This window comes from Ictidomys tridecemlineatus, unplaced genomic scaffold, assembly GCF_052094955.1.
Source record: "Ictidomys tridecemlineatus isolate mIctTri1 unplaced genomic scaffold, mIctTri1.hap1 Scaffold_444, whole genome shotgun sequence".
Taxonomy (NCBI): Eukaryota; Metazoa; Chordata; class Mammalia; order Rodentia; family Sciuridae; genus Ictidomys; species Ictidomys tridecemlineatus.
The window spans coordinates 187,709-210,959 of record NW_027522873.1 but is presented as its reverse complement, the minus strand read 5'-3'; positions in this window follow the sequence as shown (position 1 = coordinate 210,959).

Genomic DNA, 23,251 nt, shown 5'->3' with positions numbered 1-23,251 from the left:
TACACCAAAGAGTGAAATGCAAAAGAGATTCCTGGGGTGCAGTATTTCAGCATGGACCAGCAATTACTGGACCCTGGGGTGCACTGACATAAAATCTCCAGATCAATTGATACCCAGTGAAGAGATCAGAGTATGCCTAAGCCTACCCACTGCCTCCAGGAGTTCCACCTCCAGGACTAACACTGTCTAGCAAACCCACCTATCCTGAGGATGGAGCTATCATCATGTACCAGATAACCCAACCTACTTACTGAGAAGGGAAGCTGAGAAACTTTTGAACTCCAATGGAAACAATTGTTCAATTTTTCACAGAGATTTTTTTCTTTTTCCTCTTTTCCTTACATTTATACAATTTTTTAAACCAAGTATTTTTCATGCATCAGTTTATTGAGGACTGTGATGTCTCAAAAGATATTAGTGTTGTGTATTGACTTTTTTCTTTCTATTTTCAATTTTTTAAATTTTTACATTTTTAATTTTTTCTCTCACTTATCTGTTTTCCTGAGTTCTCTTTCTCTCTTTTCTTCTGCTAACAGCTAACCTCTATCAATTGCTCTTCCACTCTTCCTATAATTTTTTACTTCTATATTTTCTCCTCCTTCCTCATAAACATTGCATCCTATACCACTTGTGTTCTCTTTTTGTCCAGTATTTAGAATTATAAACCTATTTTGCAAACATATTGTTTATATTGTAGACAATAATTGAAGACTTCATTTCTGCTTATTTTGACAAAACTGTACATAACTTAGTAGAAGTTATTTGTTTTAAGGCCCTATATTGTTTGCATTGAGGCCTCTTATTATTTGTCTCCCCTTGGATAGGAAATTACTAGAAACCTTTAAGGAACCTACCTTTCTACAGTGTAGAAACTCAACTTACTGCCTCAGATCCCCACTGCCAGATGGGTAGACACACAAACAAAATGAAAAAAACAAGGGTACATATCACACCAAATAAACCAAGATATTCCAATAATAGAATTCATTGACAACATCATAGAAGAAGTGACAGAGAAGGAGCTTAGAATGTAGTTAAACTGATCTGTGCTGTAAAGGATAATGTAAGGAGTGAAATCAGAGATAAAAATTAGGAAGAAAGATTATTTCAATAGCTTCAGAGATTCTGAAAAGAAATCAAGCAGAAATCTTCAATATGAAGGAATTGATATGCCAAATTAAAAATTCAAAGGAAAACATCATCAACAGACTAGACTACTCGGAAGACAGAATCACAAGCAATGAAGACAAAATATATAATTTTGAAAATTAATTTAACTATGGAGAGAAAAAGTTAAGAAACCATGAATAGAACTTCCAAGCATGATGGAATAACATGAAACGACCAAATTTAAGATTTATCAGGATACATGAAGGCACAGAGATACAAACCAAAGGAATGCACAATTTTTCAATGACATAATATCATGAAATTTCCCAGACCTAAAGAATGAAATGAAAAATCAAATACAGGAGGCTTACAGGACCCCCAAATGTACAAAATTACAACAGACCAACACCAAGGCACATTAAAATGAAAATGCCTAACAGAATACAGAGTTTTAAAGGCCATGAGAGAAAAATATCAGATTACATATAGGGGGAAAACAATTCAAATCTCAGCTTATTTCTCAATTAGGGAATTATTCCAAATTAGGAAATCTTGGAATATTATTCCAAATTAGGAAATCTTGGAATAATATATACCAAGCCGTGAAAGAAAATGGATGCCAACCAAGAATCCTATGTCCAGCAAAATTAAGGTTTGGATTTGAAGATGAAATAAAAACCTTCCATGATAAACAAAAGTTAAAAGAATTCACAACTAGAAAGTCCACACTGCAGAACATTCTCAGCAAAATATTACATAAAGATGAAATGAAAAAAAAGTGAAATCAAGCAAAGGAAGGAGCTATATTAAAGGAATAGTTAATCAAATGAGAGACTAAATCAAATTAAAAACTAGAAATAAACCAGAATTATTTGGAGTACAAATTGTATCTCAATAATAACCTTGAACATAAATGGCCTAAATTCATCAATCAAAAGACATAGACTTGCAGATTGGATTTAAAAAACAACAATATATTTTCTCCAAGAAACTCACCTCATAGACAAAGACATCCATAAAATCAAGGTAAAAGGATGGGAAAAAAGCACATCACTAACATGGATCATGTAAACAAGTAGGGGTTTCTATCCTCACATCAGATAAAGTGGACTTCAAGCCAAAGTTAATTTGAAGACACAAAGAAGGACATTTCATACTGTTGAAAGGAATTATACATCAACAAAACTTAAAAATCATAAATACATATACCCCAAGCAATGCAGCATCTATGTACATCTAACAAACCCTTCTCAATTTTAAGGATCAATTAGACTACAATACCAATAATACTGGGTGACGTTAGCACACCTCTCACCACTGGATAGATCCTTCAAATAAAAACTAAAAAGAAACTATAGAACTAAATAATACAATCAATAATTAGATTTAACAGACATATATAGAAAAGAACTTCAAAGAAGAATTAACACCAATACAATACAATAATAGAAACATATCTCAACATTGTAAGAGCTATCTAAGGCCAACATCATTCTAAATAGAGAAAAATTGGAAGCATTCTCTCTAAGGACTGGAACAAGACAAAGATGTCCTCTTTCACCACTTTTATTCAGCATCATCCTCAAAACTCTAGACAGAGCAATTAGAAGAAAGAAATTAAAAATTGCAAATAACATGATTCTATATATAGAAGACGCAAAAAATTCCATCAGAAAACTGTTAGAACTAATAAATGAGTTCAGCAAAGTAGCAGGATATAAAATCAACACCCATAAATAAACTGTGTTCTTATAGATCAGTGATGAATACACTGAAAGAAAAATTAGAAAAACTACCCCATTCACAATAGCCTCAAAGAACTAAAATAAAATATTTGTATATCAATCTATCAAAGAGGTAAAAGACCTTTACAAGAAAAACTTCAGAACACTAAAAAAGAAATAGAAGAAGACCTCAGAAGATGGGAAAATGTCCCATATTCTTGGATAGGCAGAATTAACATTTTCAAAATTGTCATACTACCAAAAGTATTATGCAGATTTAATGCAATAACATTCTTCACAGAAATAGAAAAATCAATCATAAAATTCATTTGGAAAAATAAGAGATCCAGAATAGCCAAGGAAATTCTTAGCAAGAAGAGTGAATCAAGAGGCATCACAATACCAGACCTTAAACTATACTAAAGAGTAATAGTAACAAAAATTGCATAATATTGGCATCAAAACAGACACATAGACCAATGGTACAGAATAGAAGACACAGAGACAAACCCACATAAATACAGTTATCTCATACTAGAAAAAGGTGCCAAAAACATACATTGGAAAAAATATAGCCTATTCAACAACTGGTGCTGGGAAAACTGGAAATCCATAAGTACCAAAATGAAATTAAATCCCTATCTCTTACTCTACACAAAACTCAACTCCTTTCTTAGCAAGAAAGGACTTAGCAAGACTCCTGAAGTGTTACTGGGGTTCTGGCTCAGTAGTAGAGTGCTTGCCTCACACGTGTGAGGTACTGGGTTCAATCCTCAGCACCACGTAAAAAATAAATAAATAAAATAAAATAAAGGTGTTTTATTCAAGATATGAGTGAATTAAAAAATGTGGTACATATACACAATGGAATATTACTCAGCCATAAAGATAAATGAAATTATGGTCTTTGCTGGTAAATGTCTGGAGCTGGAGAATATCATGCTAAGTGAAATAAGCCAGTCCCAAAGTACCAAAGGCCGAATGTTTTCTCTAATATACAGATGCTAATTCATGAGGGGGAGGCATTGGCTAGAGATGAACAGATTTACTTTAGGTAGAGGGGAGTGATGGGAGGAGGGGTTATGGGGGTAGGAAGAGCCATTGAATGAATCTGACATTATTATCCTATATGCATATATGATTACACAACCAGTATAATTTTACATCATGTACAACCAGAAGAATGAAAAGTTATTCTCCATTTATATATAATGTGTCAAAATGCAGTCTACAGTCATGTATAACTAATTAGAACAACAACAAAAAATAGAGTGAGAAGGGGTATAGAAGAGAAGGAAACAGAAGATGGCAACATGAGAAACACACAGCCCCACATTGCAGGCTTTGGGTAGAGAGGAGTGGGGCCATGAGCCAAAGCATGCAATTAGCCTTTAGCTGATAGCAAAGGCAAGAAAAATAAATTCTGTCCTAGAAATCTGGGAAAGAACACAGTCTCCTTGATATGTTGATTTTAACCCAGCGGGACTCACTTCAGACTTCTGAGTTCCAGAACCATAAGAGAACAAATTTATAATGTTTAAGCCAGTGAAATTTATGGTAATTCGTTATAGCATGAATAGTAAATGAATACATCAAGGAAACTTAAGCCAACTGGAATCTGTTTTTCTGTTGCTAACCTAAATAAATTGCAATGGATATATTGCTGGATTCACATAAATAAACTACCTACTGATAGGTATGTTCTCCACTGTCCTGCCATGATCCTCTTTCAAAGATTCTGGCTATCCAAAGTTTTACTGAACATTGAAGGAAGTGACAATAGAGCTCTCTTGGGGTATAGCAGAGATGCTGAGAAGGTGAGGGATTTAACATGTAGAAAAAGAAAGGATAGGGATGACAACATATCATCTTGGATGTCAGGAATGCTATGCAAGCCTAGTAGAATGGTTTTAACGATAATTGTTTCCTTGGCAATATCAACACAGCACTTTTTTTTCAAGAAAGCCATGAATTCCTCTCACTAATGTGTACATCAAGGATCAGAGAGGTTAAGCAATGTGTTCAAATACTTGCACAGCTAATGAGTGCCAGCATGAATTCACGCATATCCTTTCTAACCCCAAATTCTGTAGATGTAACATTTGGTTGCACAGTCAATATAAACACACGTTCCTAAGCTTCAGATTTCCAACTGTCAGATCCTCATATGAGCATAGAGAGCTCAATGAAAATAGTGTACTTTTCCATTTTATATTTAGGATGTTATGATTTCGGAAGTACATGTGCTTTAAGAGAAAGAAAACTGGGTTAAGAATTTGCTCTCCTGCCTCCATTTCTAGCTTTGTCATTTATTTTTTGTGAAGCCTTGAAAAAGTCACTTCATTTCTCTGGGTTTCAGTCTATTATCCTTTCAGGGGAGCAGATGTACTGATTGTAAAATTCTTTCAAGCGGTATCTCTTGTGTTTTTGAGAGAATGAAGCTGAATAATTTGAACCTTGTGATGAAGTGTTTTCATTTCACAGAGTAGGAAGGAGGGGGTCAGCTTCTGAACAGGGATATGATAAGCCATCGGAGAAGAATTAGTCAACCGTTGGGTATAAACATGAACAGGTCAATCCTGGAGGCAGGGAGATGAGAGAAAAAGTTATTAAATCCCACTCATATCCTCTCAATAGGCCATAAATTATTGAGATGATGACATGGAACAAAGAAGGCGGCACCTCTGTACACCCCACTTCCCAACATCCCAGACTGCGAAATCATTGACATGTGCCGAGGTGCTGTGAGTCTCTGGGAAAGGTTTTAGGTTGCAATGTTGGCCTTTAGCCAGCTGGGTGAGAAGGACGGAGCTGGCATTGGCACTGACCATTGGCAGCCAGAGGCTCCCAGATTGTGGGAGTGGTCATGGGCAGGCTGGAGAAGGGAGAGAGAGAAGAGGGTACAAAAGTAGATCCCTGGGAGCTGTGAACACAGGCGCCAAGGCAGGGGGCCAGGTATATCACTCTACCTGGAAGGGAACAGCAAGGACACAGTGACAGAGCGAGGCAAGCATTCTCCCGGCTGCAGCTCCTGAGCCAAACTCTTCTTCTGTTTCACAGATGAGAATAAAAACAGCCCTGAAAGCGGCCCAGGGAAATGAAAGGCCTGAATAAATAGGATGGTTTGTGGCTGTTCTTATTTTGCTGCCATTGTCTTTACTAGAATCCACTTTCCGTGGCCTCGTCATTGCCTTTAATAAGTGGACTCCAAGAATCTAGTCCAATGAGTCTGAAGTGCTGCTTGGCGTCTCACCACAGCCACCTTCTGTTAACTGATGTGCACAACTGTGTAGAAGATTTCAAAACATTTGTAGAAGTTACGACCAAAAGTGTAAAGGAATGAAAGGGAAATTTGAGTTTATGTTAAAAAATCACAAAGTACAGAGATGGAAATAAAATGTTAATCATTAAGGAATTATGGGAAACAGTAGTTATTTGGGGTAAAATGGCCAGTGGATCATTATCAGGTATTGTCAGTGAAAACCTCCAAGTTGACCAACTCATGGTAATGTTGGATGAAGTGCCCTTGGAAGTTCACAGAGGTGAGGTCTTCACAAACTGGTCAATTCCCTAGGTCAGTGAAATCTCTAAGGAAAAATTTAACAACTATTTACCAATTATGTACATAGTGCATAGGGCAGGGGGAGGTGAGGTCAATGCAAAGATAGGAAAAAGACTCACTCTCCTGAACTCAAGAGACCTAAAACTCTCAGAGATGATTTTTGCTTTCCTCAAGGAGTCCACAAGCTGTCTCCTTGTGGACACATATAGGGATCAGGTAATTCCTTGGTCTGCTCTGACTGTTAGGAAGAATTGTATTTATTTTTAATGAATATCAGACCCAGTAACCTGCATATATGTTTCAATTTCTTCACCTCACCTCTTAGATCTTGATTCTTTAATCTATCCACAACTTACAAAATCTTCTCTCATCTGTCACTCTAAGAACAGAAAAGTCATTATCAATAAAGAGGGCTGAGGCATGTTCTCAAAGGCAGAAAGGCCTAAGTGTCATTAGAGAGTTTCCTATCAGGAAAGGGTTTAGATGAGAAAGATGCCCATTTGACCCAGGTAGAACCAGGGATGTCTTGCAGAGGACATGATCTTCAGAGTAGGAATTGCAAACTCAGATAAGTAGAAAGAGCTGGCAAGCAAAGTAAATAAAGTTAAGTGAGCAGAAAATAAACCAGAGGATATTATAGAATTTGTGGACACTCTACAGGTGATGGTCACTCTGCAATTCCAGCAGTTGAGGCATACATTGCTTATAGATAGAATTATGCTTAGAAAAGATCCCTGAAATGACCCATAAATTATAGAGTCAGTAATTGAACCCCCCAAAACAATGCATAGATATGCGTATGTGCTAGGAAATCAAATTAGTTGGTATTTATTATAGTATGTTTTTGGTGACAGAGGTGGAAAATTGAAAGAAACAGTTCCACAGTCATTCCTCTTGAGAAACATAGAAATTGAATCTCTGGAAGTTAAAATGAATTTTATGCTATTTTCTTGGATATTCCATAACAAAAGCATACTTAGGTGGAGTAGCTCATGCAGAAAAGAGCATAGGTGACCTTGGATATGTGGATATCACCTGTCAATACAAGTTGGCCATGAGAGTTTTAGTGTTTTTTAACCAAGATTGATGAGCTGTAAGCAATAATCAGGAAATTTCTAATTAAAACTGTGCAAAAAATAAGAGAGCAAAGAAAGCAAAAAGGGAGCCCCAAAACGATATTGTTGACTTGCAATAGTACCCTAAGATAAACTGAACCAACAATTGAGACATGGGCAGAAAATTCCATTTTGGCAGCTTGGCCAGGGTCCAAAATGGTGCTTCTAAGTATCAGATTAGCAGTAAACCTTGGTCTCCAGTTTCTTCTAAACTTCTCTCTCCAAAGTTTCAGTTCAGACTGTTTCACTCCACCAAGGCATTTGGGAAACAGAATCTACTTGATGGCATTTCAAATCTAACCTTTTACTCAAATGTGCACTGTACAATTCAGCCAATTGTTTAAAAGAAACCAGCAAACCTTTCTCAGCCAATGAGGCTACTGAAAAGAGTCCAAGTTTATAGATTTTTAAAGACAATCTAAAATAAACATGATTGGATTTCAAGGGTTTAAATGAACTCTGCAATGAAATAATCTGATAAGATCACCTTGAGAAAGAAAAGCAATTGACAAATGAGAATGCTGTAGTGATAACTGAAAACATTTTGTGCCAGAAAGAATGATCTAGTAATAGTGTTAGAATCTAATCAGGACAAACATTTTCATGTTAAAGGGCTCAAGTCTACAGTGCCCTCATGCAAAATTAACATTTTCTGTCTTTTTAAAAGAGTTTGAGGACACAAATGGAATAATAATAAAATACTGTTCTTTCTTCTATGACTAACCCCCAGTTCTCATCCCCCACCTTGTTTTCATGAAGAGTCCTGTGCAATGGGAAGGAAAAGTGGTAAGGTTGTAAAAGACATTCCATGTGAGGAGAAATCTTCCCAGATCTGTTTGTTTCATTTTGGGGCTTCTCTTCACCAACTACAATTGTGTGGTCTGTTTTTAGAAAACTGAGAATCCAAAAGATTCCCTAAAGTTAAGAGCTGTGGTGTCTGAGGGCCTGAGGCAGATTTCTATGGAACAGGGAAAGGCAAATTGTTGTCACATATGTGTTATTATCAAGTCATCTGTGAATAAAGATCACACCAGACTATAAAGCAAACTGTCTCAAATCCAGGGAAATTAATTTGTGTTGCTGGTGGAAGAGGGGAAGAGACTCCATTATACAACTGAGGAAACATCTGCGGCTTATACAAATGGTTCTGAAAAGTGACTGGGGGTGGTATTCCTTTAGAACAGACTGATCCCACAAAAATATATTCCATTTAAGAAGAAAATGTTTACTAAAGCTTCAGACTTCTGCCACTTTACAAGGCACAGCCCCAAGGGGAACAGGCACAAGTGGAACAGATACAAATAGAAAAACCTACATAACTTCAAACAGGAGGACAGGACAGGCTCCAAAAGAACAAGGTGTAGTTGTGGTTTGGCTGCCTTTCTTAAATGATTATTACCACTTTCCCACTTCCTTTCTGAGCTAAGCCACTTAAGAGGGAAATGAAATTCCTTGGTGACAAAGAAGGGGGGGAGAAAAAATATAAATATTTCCCAAAAGGCTGACAGACTAGATGTGGTCAATGAAATTATGCTGCGTGTTGATTTTGTAAACCTTTGGCTTGGCTTCCTTCTCTCCTGCCTGCCCTTGAGTCAGGTCATTACTTCTTTGACACCATCAGAAAGAAAGCAAAAAAAAAAAAAAAAAAAAAGGACAGGAACAACTGGAAGTGAACCAGAGATGAAAGCATGGTTCTGTGGAGCAAATCTGAAGTCTAGGTCCTTGTGTGGCTATTGAGTGTTTCATGAAAGCCTCTCTGATAAAATTCAAAGATAATTCAGTTCTGTGGGACAAATCAGATTTATGCAATGATCAAAAATAATATCATAATTTGAAAAACTTGTAAGTCAAAAGACAAAAAAGTATTCACCAAACCAAAATGAGAGATAATTTACTGGACATAAAATCTACAATTCAAAATCTTTCAAATTTTTAGGGTAAAAACATGTTTAGCCCTTTTATCAATTTCATTGCTGTATTCTCACTCCTACATCCTTTTAGTCAGAAAAAAAAGATATATTTAAATGCTTTCTGAAATACTGCTTATGTAAAATAGTTTTTTAAAATAGTTTTTAAAAATACTTTCTAAAAATTACTTTTGGTCAGGTTGACCCCTCTAAATTTAGTTTCTTATTATCAGCCTCATAAAACATTTCTGGAAGTGGTTGTTCCAACTTTAACATGATTCTGTGATATTTATTGAGCAGAGACTATATGCCAGCTATTGTTCTCAGTCCTAGGGAAAATCAATAAATAAAATACAAGTCTTCTGCTCTTATGGAGTTTTCATTTAGTGTGTAGAAGAACAGGGAAATAAACAAGAAAACCTACATGAATAAGTTGAATTAAAAGATTCTTAATTGTTATCAAAACATCAAACAGTGCAAGATTGGCATAGGCTGACCAGTTTGGGGTCAGGAAATGCCTCCTTAACAGAGATATGAATTGAATTGAGATTTCATTTTTAAAACAAAGTCATTAATGGGAAAAATGGATTTTAGTTTTTAAAGATTCAAAGTTGATTGTGACTAGAATCTCATTAAAAAGAAAGAGGGTGATATTAGAAAGATTCAGAGATTTATGCACTATAAGATGGGATAGAATCTGGTAAACCAGAGTAAAGGGCTTGGATTAAAAAGAGTGATGGAAAATCCATTATGCATTTTAAGCTTAGGATTTGATTTCTGTTTTTAAAAGATCATTTTGATCCTCCTTTTGGCCATGACTGATTAGGCTGTTTAGGACCAGTCTTCCCACTGAGAACAATAAGATTAACAGCTGACTTTTCAATGGACACATGAAAGCCAGAAGCAAATGGAATGATAACTTCAAAAACACTTCATGTCATTAAATGTCAGAGATTCGAGAAGTTATAGAGAGCAATGAAAGCAGTAAATACATTAATAAGTGCAAATTAGTATTTATAGTATAAAACAGAAATATCTTAAGATTTTTATATAAATATATAATTAAAATGCACAAAAACTACAGTGCAAAAGACTGGAAGAGATAAGAGCTAAGCTATTCTAAGGATATTTCATTGTTGATGGCCAAAAATAGGCAAAATATTCTTGAAAAAAGGAGAAAAAAATAAAGAGAAAGAGAAATAAAAAAGGGAGTGAAAGAAAAAGTTGAAGGACTTAATTTTTTGAATCAAGACTTACGGTTTAGTTACGGTTATTAACATAGTATGGTATGTTAATAAAAATAAACATAGAATAGAAATAGACTGAGGGATATAAATATATTTGAAATATGACCAATAGACTGAGGGATATAAAGATACTTTATATATGACCAAAGTGGCACTTCAGAGTAGTGGGGAAAGGTTGACCTTCTTGAAAATAATGCCATTCAATTTAATGTCTGTAGAAGCAAAAAATGAAACTTGACCTCTACTTCACACTGCACACTAAAATCAATTTCCAGTTGCATTATCTAGCTCATTTTAAAAGATATAACAAAGAATGTGGGAGATAAAAAAATATACTTTTTAAAGCTGAAATCAGTAAAGATTTTTTAATTTGGACACATACAAAAAAAATCTAACCATAAAGATAATTACTGCCAAACTAAGCCACATTAAAGTATATGGGAATTTTAGTACATCTTTAAAGAAGTGAAAAGGCAAGACACAGAGTGGAAGAACATTTATGTGGCACATACAATTGAAAAAGGGCACAAATCTAGAATACAAAAGAACACTTAGTAATCATAAAAAAGGTCAAGAGACTCAGTTTCTTCATAAAAAAGAATATCCAAATAGTCAGAAAGCATGTAAAGAAATTATTAGTTATTAGGATATAGCATATAAAAACTATATGATGGTACCAATAAAAACCTACCAGCATGGATAAAATGAAATGACATATGATACAAAGTATTGGCAAGTAAATGGAGCAAATGGAACTCTAACATCTTGCTAAAATAAACATACAGTGGAATATGCACAATTTATAACCCAGAAATTTCACTGCTAGGTATATATCCAATCAGAATTTACTTATACATTCATGTGCGCACACACAGAGTTAATAACAGCATCCTTGGTAATAGTCCAAGTTTGTAACAAACCAGAAGTCCAGGGCTTAATAAATGAATGGAAGTAGTAAAACAATGGAACTAAAACTTCCATTCTATACAATGATATATACATATATATTAATGTAAAAAAAGGTCAAAGAAAGTAAAAACTAATTCATGTCATTAAGTGTCAGGATAACCTTCTCCTTTGGTGAGGAAGAAAAGGATAATAATAGACAGATATTAAGGCTGGAGGGTGTTTGGGTTTCTGGTAACATTTCATGTCAGTCATGTGGATTTTATTTATTTCTCTATCATTTAATGAACTCTACACTTAAGATTTATTGGCTTTTGAATTATGTTATACTCCAGGTATTTTTAAGATCACTTTGCTGTGAAGAGAATAAAAAATTAAAAGGAATGGAAAAAATGAGAAGACTTATTACAGAGCAATTTCAATGGTATAGGTAAAGAATGATGGTTATTTGGCCTCAGGTATTAAGAGTAAAAACGAAGAGACATGAAGGATAAACTTATTGGGGATACATATGGAGACAGCACCAATCAATCTTAGTGATGGATTCAATGCAAATAATTTGATAATTAGAGGGATCATGGATGACTCCTACATAATAGATGGATGGTAGAATTATACTTAATAAGAAGTCTACTGAAGTAAAAGAGTAGGGATATATCTTGGGAGTGAGCTGGAAAATTAATAATGCCTCCTTAAAATTTGAAGGTGGAATACTATGAGGTATTTCCATTAGGCAAGTAGTCCGTCTGCAGGCAGTGGCATGGAAATGTTGGAAATTTCTACTAGGGAATCATGAATACAGATATGGAATCTCCATTAATTAATGTCTTTTTCTTGTTCTACCTTTAAAGAATTGGGGGTGGAATAATAATAGCTTGTTGTAAGGCTTTACTACTTGTCAACCACTATTCTAGGCATTTCATCTGCATTACCTTAGTTGACATTTATACTACCTCCACTCTGAGCTGAAAAACATTATCTTTGTTAGTTCCATTTTACGGATTAAAAACCTGGAGACACTGGGAGGCTAAGTAACTTATACTTTCACAATGCTGCATAGTTAGAAAGTATGACAGTGGGATTTCAATCAAAGAAGACAGACTTTGCAGTTATCACTTTAACTACTATGGGAACACCTTTTCAGGAAGAGGAAAAAGGTATTCCCATTATGTACTGCTATATAAAAACTTAATGAGGTAAGACAGCAATTGTTTTATCATCTCAGTTTTCGTGGGTCAGAAATTTAGGAAGAGCTTGTCCAAGTCAGGATATCTCCTGCCACTATAATTAGATTGTGCCCATAGCTGGAACATCTGGGCGTGGGAATTTAAGTTCCTGTAGGCTCACCAAGCAACATTATCCTTTCAGGCAGTCAAAGAACCTCTACAAGGGATCACTCCATGCAAACTAGGTTGGCTTCCTCACATCATAGAAGTTTTAGGAAAGTCAGACTGTTTACAGGGTAATTGAAGGTTTCATGGGAACCCTGTAGAAACTATATTGCCTTTCACTGACTTACTCTCATAAGTCACATAACATTACTTGTGAAGTCACCATGAGCACTCTCATATTCACATATTCAAGGGGAGGGAATTGAAAGTAGGCTCCCAACTTTTTTTGGCAGGGGTATCAAGGTACCGGGTATTGAATTCAGGGGTACCCAACCACTGAGCTACATCCCCAGCCCTGTTTTGTATTTTATTTAGAGACAGGATCTCACTGAGTTGCTTAGCACTTTGCTTTTGCTGAGGCTGGCTTTGAACTCGCAATTCTCCTGCTTCAGCCTCTGGGATTACAGGCACATGCCACTGAACCCTGCTGGCTCCCAATTCTTGATGGGAGTAGTGTCAGCATCACAATATAAGAAGAGCATATAATACAGGAGATATTGTGGTAGACATTGCTGCAAAATAAAATATACTAAACAAAAGGAAGAGATTAGTCAAGGAGAAAAGAAAATGAGATTCACAAAGAGAAGGCAAAATGTGTGCAACTAACATAAAAAAAAAACTTTCATTCAACAAATAATTATCAAACACCCTGTGTGTGTATTGGACATCAACCAAGAATTATGAGTACATTGGTAAGTCCAATGTTATCCTCATCCTAACAAAGCCAAAATTGTCTAGGTAGGAAATTATACATATAACAGAGTGGGAGGATTTAGGAGTTCTTACACAAGGACAGCTATAAAATTCATGGTATTTTATGATGTAGAACAGGTATTAGCAAATTTCAGCCTGCAAGTCAATCAAGCTTCATTGGTTTTGGTCAGGCATGTTGCAAGAACGACCTTATTAAAACATAACTGTACCTGCTAATTAACATAATGTCTGTGACTAGGCAAAGGTAAATACTGAGACAGAGACTGTATGACCCTCAAAGACTAACGTATTTATTATCTGTCTTTTTATAGGAAAAAAAATCTGACTACCTCTGGAGTAGAATATTGTGCATCCACTCAGAAGAGAGAAAGAAACTGAAGCCAAGAGGGAACACCCTAGACTTCCAGCATAATGTAGAATGCACAAGAGTCATTGCTTCAGAAGAGTCACATTATTGGACAATCGATAGAGGGGAATGTTGGTGGAGGAAGGCATGCAAATACTCTACTTCTTGTTGACACAGTTCCTTTACTGTCCACAATTGCTGAAGTCCTAGAAGCATTGGGATATTTTAAGAACTCCTGAGAAGACTCTTCTGTAGAAATCTTTGGTAATCTCTTTCAAGTTTTTGATCCCATGACTATATTGACAGGACACACACATTCCTATGCATCAAAACCACACCATTATTAATTGCTGGACCTTCATTTTCTGTGTCTTCTCATATCACCATATTAGCTGCCAATCCCACCTAATCTAGGAAAATTGACACTAGGTATCTCCTTTCACCTTCTTCTCATTGAGTATCATCTACACAATTTACAGTCTCTAAAGGATTAGATGGGTCAGGAATAACTGGCCCCATGGAAGGTAAGTAGTCGTGAAACTTTCAGACTAGAATCCCCCATTCAAAATGTCCTAATTTCACCACTTGGTTCCATTGAAACAGACATTCAACTCTTGTACTTCCGAGCCAGCTGGTCATTTCACACACATTCCATGCACAGGAAATGTCCATGTATCACTAACCTCACTAAATAACTATGACAATAAGCTCAAGAATGTCATGGCCAAGGACACAAACAGAGCAAAAGGATTTCAGGAGTTCTTCCAGGGAGAACCAGAATGTGATTCCTGGTATTTCATGGTGCAGAATAATTGGGAAAGTAACTGTGGATAATAATACAACAGAAGAATGTCTGACCAAAGTTTAGTCACACATTTAGACACTCAATTTGAAATTGAGCTTTACTAACTAGTTGTAGAAGTGAACCATAGTAATAAGATTCTTGTAGACAGCATGTCAATGACAGATTAGGGCCACTAGAAAACAGGTAGCAATGTACTTGTTTGAGAAGCATAAAGAAAAAATTGTCTAGAAAGAAGTTAAAGGAGAGATAGATCATATGTCATATGTTTTTAAAGTATTTTAAGTCAGGAAAATTCTACCTACATGGTAAACATAGTATTACAAATTTCTCATGAGATTCCTCTAGATGAAAATCTTTCTGGCTCTTACCACAATAGCGGGCTTGAGCAAAGCTTTTAACTTGAAGCAACTTATATGAAATTGGACATTCATTGGACCTTGAAAATGGTCAATTACATGCTTTGTTGAATGAATGAATTTGTGTCCCAGGAAAAATAAAATCCTAGGCCAAGAGGGAGATACACTAGTGAAGCAATGTGATTCTTCATGTTTTCCATTTTTGTACTTCCGGATGTCATGTTTAGTCATGTTTGTGTTTTAGTTCTGTGTGCCATGACTCTCCTACCTAACATATTCATTGGGGCTACAAGAAATACGGTGATATGACATAAAGGTTATTTATTAAATTGTTGAATCTTAAAATCATAAGCAGACTTACAAATTACCCAGAGTCATGGCCTCAGAAAAGCTATATACTGACCAGTTCTAGCCAAGATTAAATCCTAATAAGCCAAATAAGACAAAAAGAGGGGGGAAAATGCCAAAAGTATACAACTAAAGATGATGTTTGTGTATAAGCATCAGGGTGTGAGCATCTGTATTTGTCAACTCTCATTTCTTATAAGGAACAAACTAATTTATTATGCTAAAATTCTTTTTCTCTTATAAAGTGCTAATTGTAGCAGGTGTGGTGTGTGTATGTGTGTGTGTGTGTGTGTGTGTATGTGTGTGAGAGAGAGAGAGAGAGAGAGAGAGAGAGAGAATATTTTCACTGGGCAAATAAAAACTATGGCAATACTTTGTCTACCCTAACCACCACCATCATACCACCACCCTTGCCAAGATTTTGAAATTTTACTGGTACAGTACATGTAATCTGAAAATCCTACTTCTGTTGCCTCCAAAATTATCCTTCCTAACTAAAATCCTGTTGTGTTAATAAAGAAATACAGAGAAACAGTTTGGGAAAGAAACTTCTTTAAAAGTTAATAGGAACTAATATATGGGATTCACTCCATTCTTCCTCCCCCTCTTCTAGAAAGATTTAGAATTCTCTCCTGAGTCTTGAGTTTTCTCTTTTGGAAAAGACATGGGTAAAACATTCCCCCCTCTTTCGCATTCCTGGAATCAGCTGCAATTTTTGTGGGTGGGTAGGAGTCTGTGGCCTTTCCTGTTAAATCAGAAAAGGGACAATTGTGAAATGGCACCCAGTCCCCTAGGAGGAAACAAGCCATGGCATATCCAGAGCTATTCCAGGAACCATGCTCAACCCTTGCTATCATTTGGATCTGGAATGCCCACAAAAGGCTCATGTGTTAAAAGCTTGTTCCCCAAAGTGGTGCTGCTAGAGGGCTGTGGAATGACTGTTGGGAGGTCTTGGGTGTTTGGAGGCATGCCCTCAAAGGGGACCCTGGGACTCTGACTCTTCCTCTTTCTCTTTCTTTCTCTTCCATCATGAGGTGAAGGATTTTACTCCACCAGGTACTCCCACCATGATGTCCTGTCTCACCACAGGCCCAAAAGCAACAGGGTCAGTCAATCATGGACACAAATCTCCAAAACTATAAAGCTTTTCTATCTAGAAGTTGATTATCTCAGGCACTTGTTACAGTATCGGAAAGATGAACAATGCAGCCAGGATCAAAAATTCTGTCCTGACCCAGAGGCCCAGGAGGATATTGATGTTGGAAACTAGTTTGCAATTTTTTGTTTTTTCACCTATACTGGGCATGTTTACCAGGAGACAGCGTTCAAGGACACACTCTCTCTAACACTCTGTAACACACTCTCTCTATGCTAACAAAATACTGAGTTATTACATCCTGGATGGCTCTGGGCCAGAGGGTAAGGGAATAAAATTAGATGATTTTAATTTGGTTCGATATCTTCTAAGAACTTGTTGACCTGAATGCTTATTTTTATTTTCACTTTTTGAAAACACTTCCAAAGATGACAGATAACTAAGGACCCAAATGAACACATTACAGATAAACTAGTAAAAATAAATGGGAAGTGATCTACTCTCTAGGGGCATATTGTTAATTTTTTCCTTCTCTATTCAGAGAGAATCTTGTGGAAGAGTGTGTACCATGAGGTGTGAGTGTGATCATCCTCCCACAGATATCCTTTCCACATGGTAGTCTGTGGTTTTGTAGCTTCTGGTGCTGAAACTTCACACTATAAAATGTTTTATCTCTGTTTTGAAGACAACAGCCTTCCCAGAGTATCATTCAGTTATTTAGCATATATTTATTTAAAACAATGTACCACCATTTGGTAATGCAAAGATACATGAAGCATAGTTTTTATCTTTAAAGATGATAGCCTACTTGATATTTATTAAATATCAACTGTGTACAGGTGTTATGTATTTATGTCCCCTAAAATTCATATCTTAAAGCCCAAATCCCCAATGTGACTGTATTTGGAGACAGTCCCTTTAAATTAAGTAATTCAGTTTAAACAAAGTCATTAGGGTCAGGCCCTAATTCAGTAGGATTAGTGTTCTTATATGAAGAAGAATACACAACAGAGATCTCTCTTTGTCTATACAAGCACAAAAGTCCATGCGAGCAAGATGGCAGCCACCTTTGGGCCAAGAGAAGAGGCCTAGCATGAAACTTATCTCACCAACACCTTGACGTCAGCTTCTAGCCTCCAAAACTTAGAAATAATCTCAATTGCTTAACACCAGTCTCTGTAATTTTTCTTTTTTCAGCTCTACAGAATAAGACTCTGGGCAATGTAGTAGGTATTTTACACACATGCCATAAGCACTATTGCTTATTTAGAACTTTGTTGTAATGGATGTCTTTATAATCCACACTGATTCTAGTTTTTAGATTGTTTTGTTCTGGATTTCTCTTTATAAACCTGTTCTCAGAAAACCCACTGCTCTCAAACTGCTATCTGGCTGCACTGAAGGTTTTCTTGAGATCCTTCTTCTGAGAAAAAATGATCCTCTCTCTCTTTATTCTTCCTCCCTCACTTCCATCAAGACCTTTCCACCTTCATTTGGAAAGCAATATAAACAGATAGACCCATTTATACCCAAGTGTCCACAATGCTACTTTTCATGATGAATAATGCACTACTCCTTTGCTACTCAAAGTATGGTCAGCAGATCAGCTGCACTGGCCTCACTTGGGAGCCTGTTAGATGCACAGAATCTCAGGTCCTTCTCTAGACTGACGTGTAGGTGTGAAAGAGTTTGAGAAGCTCTGCTTTACCAATAGTTAAGAGAATCAGTCCTAAGTATGTCTATGAACCAGGCAGTATCTCACTGAGACAGTTCTTTCACCCTTAAAAGAAAAACATCCATTCAATTAATCTTCCACTCCACCCCAGCCTTCCTCATCACATTGCAATACTCCCATGAAGCTCCCCTTCTGCTCTCACATACTATCTTCTTCCACCTTTTAGGGACACTGTGTCACAAATGCAATCTTTGATCCCATCAGCGAGAGCCCTCTCCATCTCTTCTGTGACATTATCTTCTTACTCTAATTAAAGCAGCTCTCAATTCTTTCCTTATGGGAGATCTAGGCCTGTTGTTATGTTGTCCCTCTGTTATAGTTTGGGTCTGAAATGTCCCCTAAGGGCCATGGGCTATGTGCTGATGGTTTGCTTTCCAGCCTGTGATGCTACTAGAAGGTGGTGCAACCTTTAGGAGATGGGATCTGGTAGGAGTAAGTAGGCCACTGAGGTTGTGCCTTTGAAGGGTATATTTTGTCCCCAAACCCTATCCCCAACCTCTCTCTCCTTCCTGGCCACCGAGAGGTGAGCATCTCTGCTTTACCATGTGTTCCCTGCCATGACATTCTCCCTTACCACAGGCCCAGAATTAATGGACCAGAGACCCTGGAGTGAGTTCAACCTCCGAAATCATGAACTGAAATAACTCTTTCCTTTTCTAGTTGATTTTCTCGGTATTTTGACATTGTGATAAAAAGCTGACTAACATCTTATATCCCAAACTTCTGGTCACCAGGTTTTCCCAATCTTGCCATTTACTCAAGATTTTTTTTTTTCAAACCAACTCCTAGAGAAATCTTCCCAAGGCAAAACTAGTCAAGACTTTTATATCTTTGAACATATTCTCAATTAGATTACACACATACAATCAACTAAAGAAAAAAAAAAGATATCAAAACCATAAAGACAATGAAAGAAAAAAATTTTTAAAACTTTATCAAGAGACAGTATATTCAAAGGATTAGCTACAAATATCCCGAGGCTGTCTGATCTAATGGTTAATGAATGTGGGCTACTTGAATAAGATTTCATGAGTTCAGCGCAGAATGATCATGGAAAAATAATTAAGTCCTAAAAATGTTCTCTACTTAAAAGCGAGGGTACCTTGTGCAATATCACTGGTCATTGGAAAATTCAAGAGATGAAATTGTTTTTCCTAGCTAATATTGAAAATCTGTGAAAGTTAATTCTGTTTCAAAAATATGTATAACACTTCTAAGACCATGGAGTGTTACAGGCACAAATGTTAGAACATAGTGGCCAGGAGTATGGATCCCCCAGGTTTGAATCCCAGGTCCATCACTTACCCACTGTATAGCTTTGAATAAACTACTTAATCTTACTATTAAATTTTCTCACTGACAAATAGATAATAATAATGCTTGAATTATAGGATTGTTGCCATGACTAAATGGCTAATATTCTATGTGTGAAAACTTAAAATAATGTATAACCAATAATGCCAAAAGTAATAGCTATCATTTTAATATTATAGCTTATTGAGTACAAGGGCTTTTTCTATAAAATATTTCCCACAGCAATTGCTAAGCCTAGTGGGGGGAAAAAAGTGAACTGTGGTAGACAACCTACCACATATTACTCTATGAGATCCCTATAACTCGAAGAAACAAAAAAACATTAGATAAATAGGTGAAGTTAATGAATAAGTAAATTTATTATTTAAGATATCCACTTGAGTAATTTAAACCATTTACTGAGTGCTTACTAGGTGCCGTGTAGTGTCTTCATGGTGCTAGCAATATAGCTCCACAGAGGAATGCCAGCCAGTGAACCAAAACAACAAATATAATCTCACACTGTGGTAAGTGTTCTGAAGGGAAAAAATATTCCCTATTACAGAGAAAAATGAGGGGATACATTTGCTAATTAGGTCATTGTGGCAGTCAAAGAATCTAGAAACTCTTTTTCATACTTAGCATAAATCATTTCCCAATTTATTCTTTAAAAAATACAGGTTCCATAGGGTTAAATCCCTCTTAGAGAAATTCTTTAAAACTCCTCTTGTAGTTTTCACAATTCACATTGTCTTATAAAATTTAGTTCCTTTATTCTCCAGACCTGGAATCATGATATTATAGAAATTAGGTAAATACTTGATGAATAAATAAATGAGAAAATGAATGAACAAACCATGGAACCCTTTTTATATAACACCTATTAAAACCTTCTAAAACTAATGCTCTGGGGAACTCAGGGTTCAGGGGGCAGGTAGTCACCAAGGAAACACTGTGCTTAAGAGAAATCAAAAGCTTAACCCTCACCACAATTTATGCCATTCCAAAATTAGTCCAGTAGAAGAAAGGACACAGGGTCATGACTAAGTCTAGAAAAATCTAAACGCCTTTTTTATTCTGTCTTGATTTTGTACAGAGATTACAGGATCTCTGTGTTTGGCACTTATAAGTTTCCCATATTCTCCCCCAAAACCCCAGTCTCCATCCAGTTTTTATGTCTATTCTGGCAACTTCTTCCACACTGATGATTGACTTCATTTAAAACATCCTTGATGGCTATTGTTAGGACTTAAGTCATGGAAGGGTGGAGTTGAGAAACTGTCTTTCTTGCAATGTTCATATTGTCACATGTTAAATCTGGGTTTCAAGAAGTCTGGGCCATGTCAGATCTAGATCCAATTCATCATGCATTTGATTAGTCTCCTAGATATTCTCTATGAGAATGCAATGTGTTAGTTCCATTCTGTTGCCAGATATTTGAGGCTTTGAGACCTTCATCATTCAGCTGTGGAACAAGACACATTCAAATAAGTTATATGGTTGACATTTCTATCCAAAAAAATATAGCCCTTGCATAGAGACAGCAGATGAGCAGTTTCCAGAAGCTAAAGGGAGTAGGAAAGGGAGAATGACTGCTTAATGGGCATGAAGTCTCCTTTGGGGGTGTTGAAAATATTTTGGAACTAGACAGAAGTGATGGTTGTGTAACATTGTGAGTGTAATAAACAGCATGGAGTTGTTCACTTCAAAAGGTTAATTTTAAGTTAAGAGTAAGTAAGCTCCTTTGAAGTTAGCAAAACGAATAATAACAACAGCAAAAAACATGGCCCTAGAAGATCTTCTGAAATTGCAGCACCTAACACGACATAAAGGAAAAGGCCCCAATAACAGAGATACAATATTATGCACCTGTAGTTCTGAGGAGCTCACTCGGCTCCACTCCAGCATCAAGAAGGAAGACAGAGAATTGCTGTTGTTAAGGGAAAGAAGAGCTGTGGCCACTAGGACTTTGTCATCAGGACATTGTTCCTCACTTGAGATGTGTGAACTTCTAAGCCACTTCTGATCTCAGGATGAACCCCAGGTGAGGACACCCTGCATGAAGACAGCCTGCTGATGAGATCCAGTATTTTTTTAACAAAACGAATTTCTATGGAACTGGCACTAAAATATGTTTGGTAATAGGGATAGGAGAAGAATTACTAGGGTGGGGAAAATACAGCCCTGGGAAAGAAAAAAAATGAAAAAAATCACTGTTTCTTTAAACACATGTATTAATCACAGTTCAGATCCAACTCAAGGTAGGAACCCACAGCTGTGAATGGGAGAGTAGGAGGAGGGCATTATTATTATTTTAAATATATTTATATTAAATCATTTCTGAAAATGGGGTACAAGATGGAATTTGCAGCTGGAAGGAGGGCAAAGGTAACTTAATCTGTCTCCTTTGAGATGAATGTGTTAAATGGGTTTCCAGCTAGATCAAAGGGGGCATCCTCTGTAGCTGAAAGTGGGAGGACCACTGGAGAATGCTAGTTTGTCTACCTGTCACTTTAAAATATGCTCCTTCCCTCTAAGTGTAGGAGCCTCTTACAAAATAGACAACACTGGGAAATGGGAGAAAGGGGAACTAGTTACCTATGTAGTCTACTTCAATTTCTCAGCTTTAAGAAACTCCATGGATTTTTGTAACACATGCTATTTTCCCCCACCCCTGGGGAATATGTACCAACACTCTTGACAGTTTTAGAATGCTAGAAAAATTCTTTAAGACAGAAGCAATTAACTCTCAACATTAATTTCTGCATCACAGAACCTTGAACAATGTGTGGGATGATTATGGGTAAATGGTGGATGGGTAGGTGGATAGATGGATGGAAGGATGCACAGATGTCGGGATGGACAGATGGACACACAGGTGCTCTCAAGAAACCAGGGCCAAATATGCATCCAAAAAATGGACATGGAGATGGGCCTAGGGAGAAACTAGATTTTTTTGTTTAGAACTCTAATTTAGGGAGTTTTATAGACAGAATGAAGTTAAGAAACATGGACATTAACTTAAGTACACTTTATTGTAGCAGCATAATACAGCCAAACAGAGGGAGGGGTTCAAAAAATGGTAATAAGAGAATTATGAAATTCCTTGAAAAGAAAATCCCCACTGTATCTCCAGTTGTTCTGCCTTCTATAGAGTAGTTATCACATCACTTGTGAAATAATGCTTACTTATCAGGAAAAGCACTGGCTTTAGCAGTTTCATGGAGCTGATTTCAAAGATGGACTCCGGCATTTGCTGATGATGTGAAGGTTCCTCAAAAAATTAAAAATAGAATGACCACATGAACCATATGTACTGAGTACACATCCAAAGGAAATGAAACCAGTCTGTGGAAGAAACACCTAAACTCCCATGTTTATTACAGCACTGGTCACAGTATCTGAGATATACAATCAATTTAAATATCCACCAACAGATGAATGTATAAAGAAAATGTGATACATATATATATATACAACGGAACACTATTCAGTCACAAAAGAGTCCTACAAGAGTAAACTGGATTATCAATATTGATGTATTTTATTAATTCTAAGAAGAATATTTTCATATTTTAATATTTTCATGATTTGGA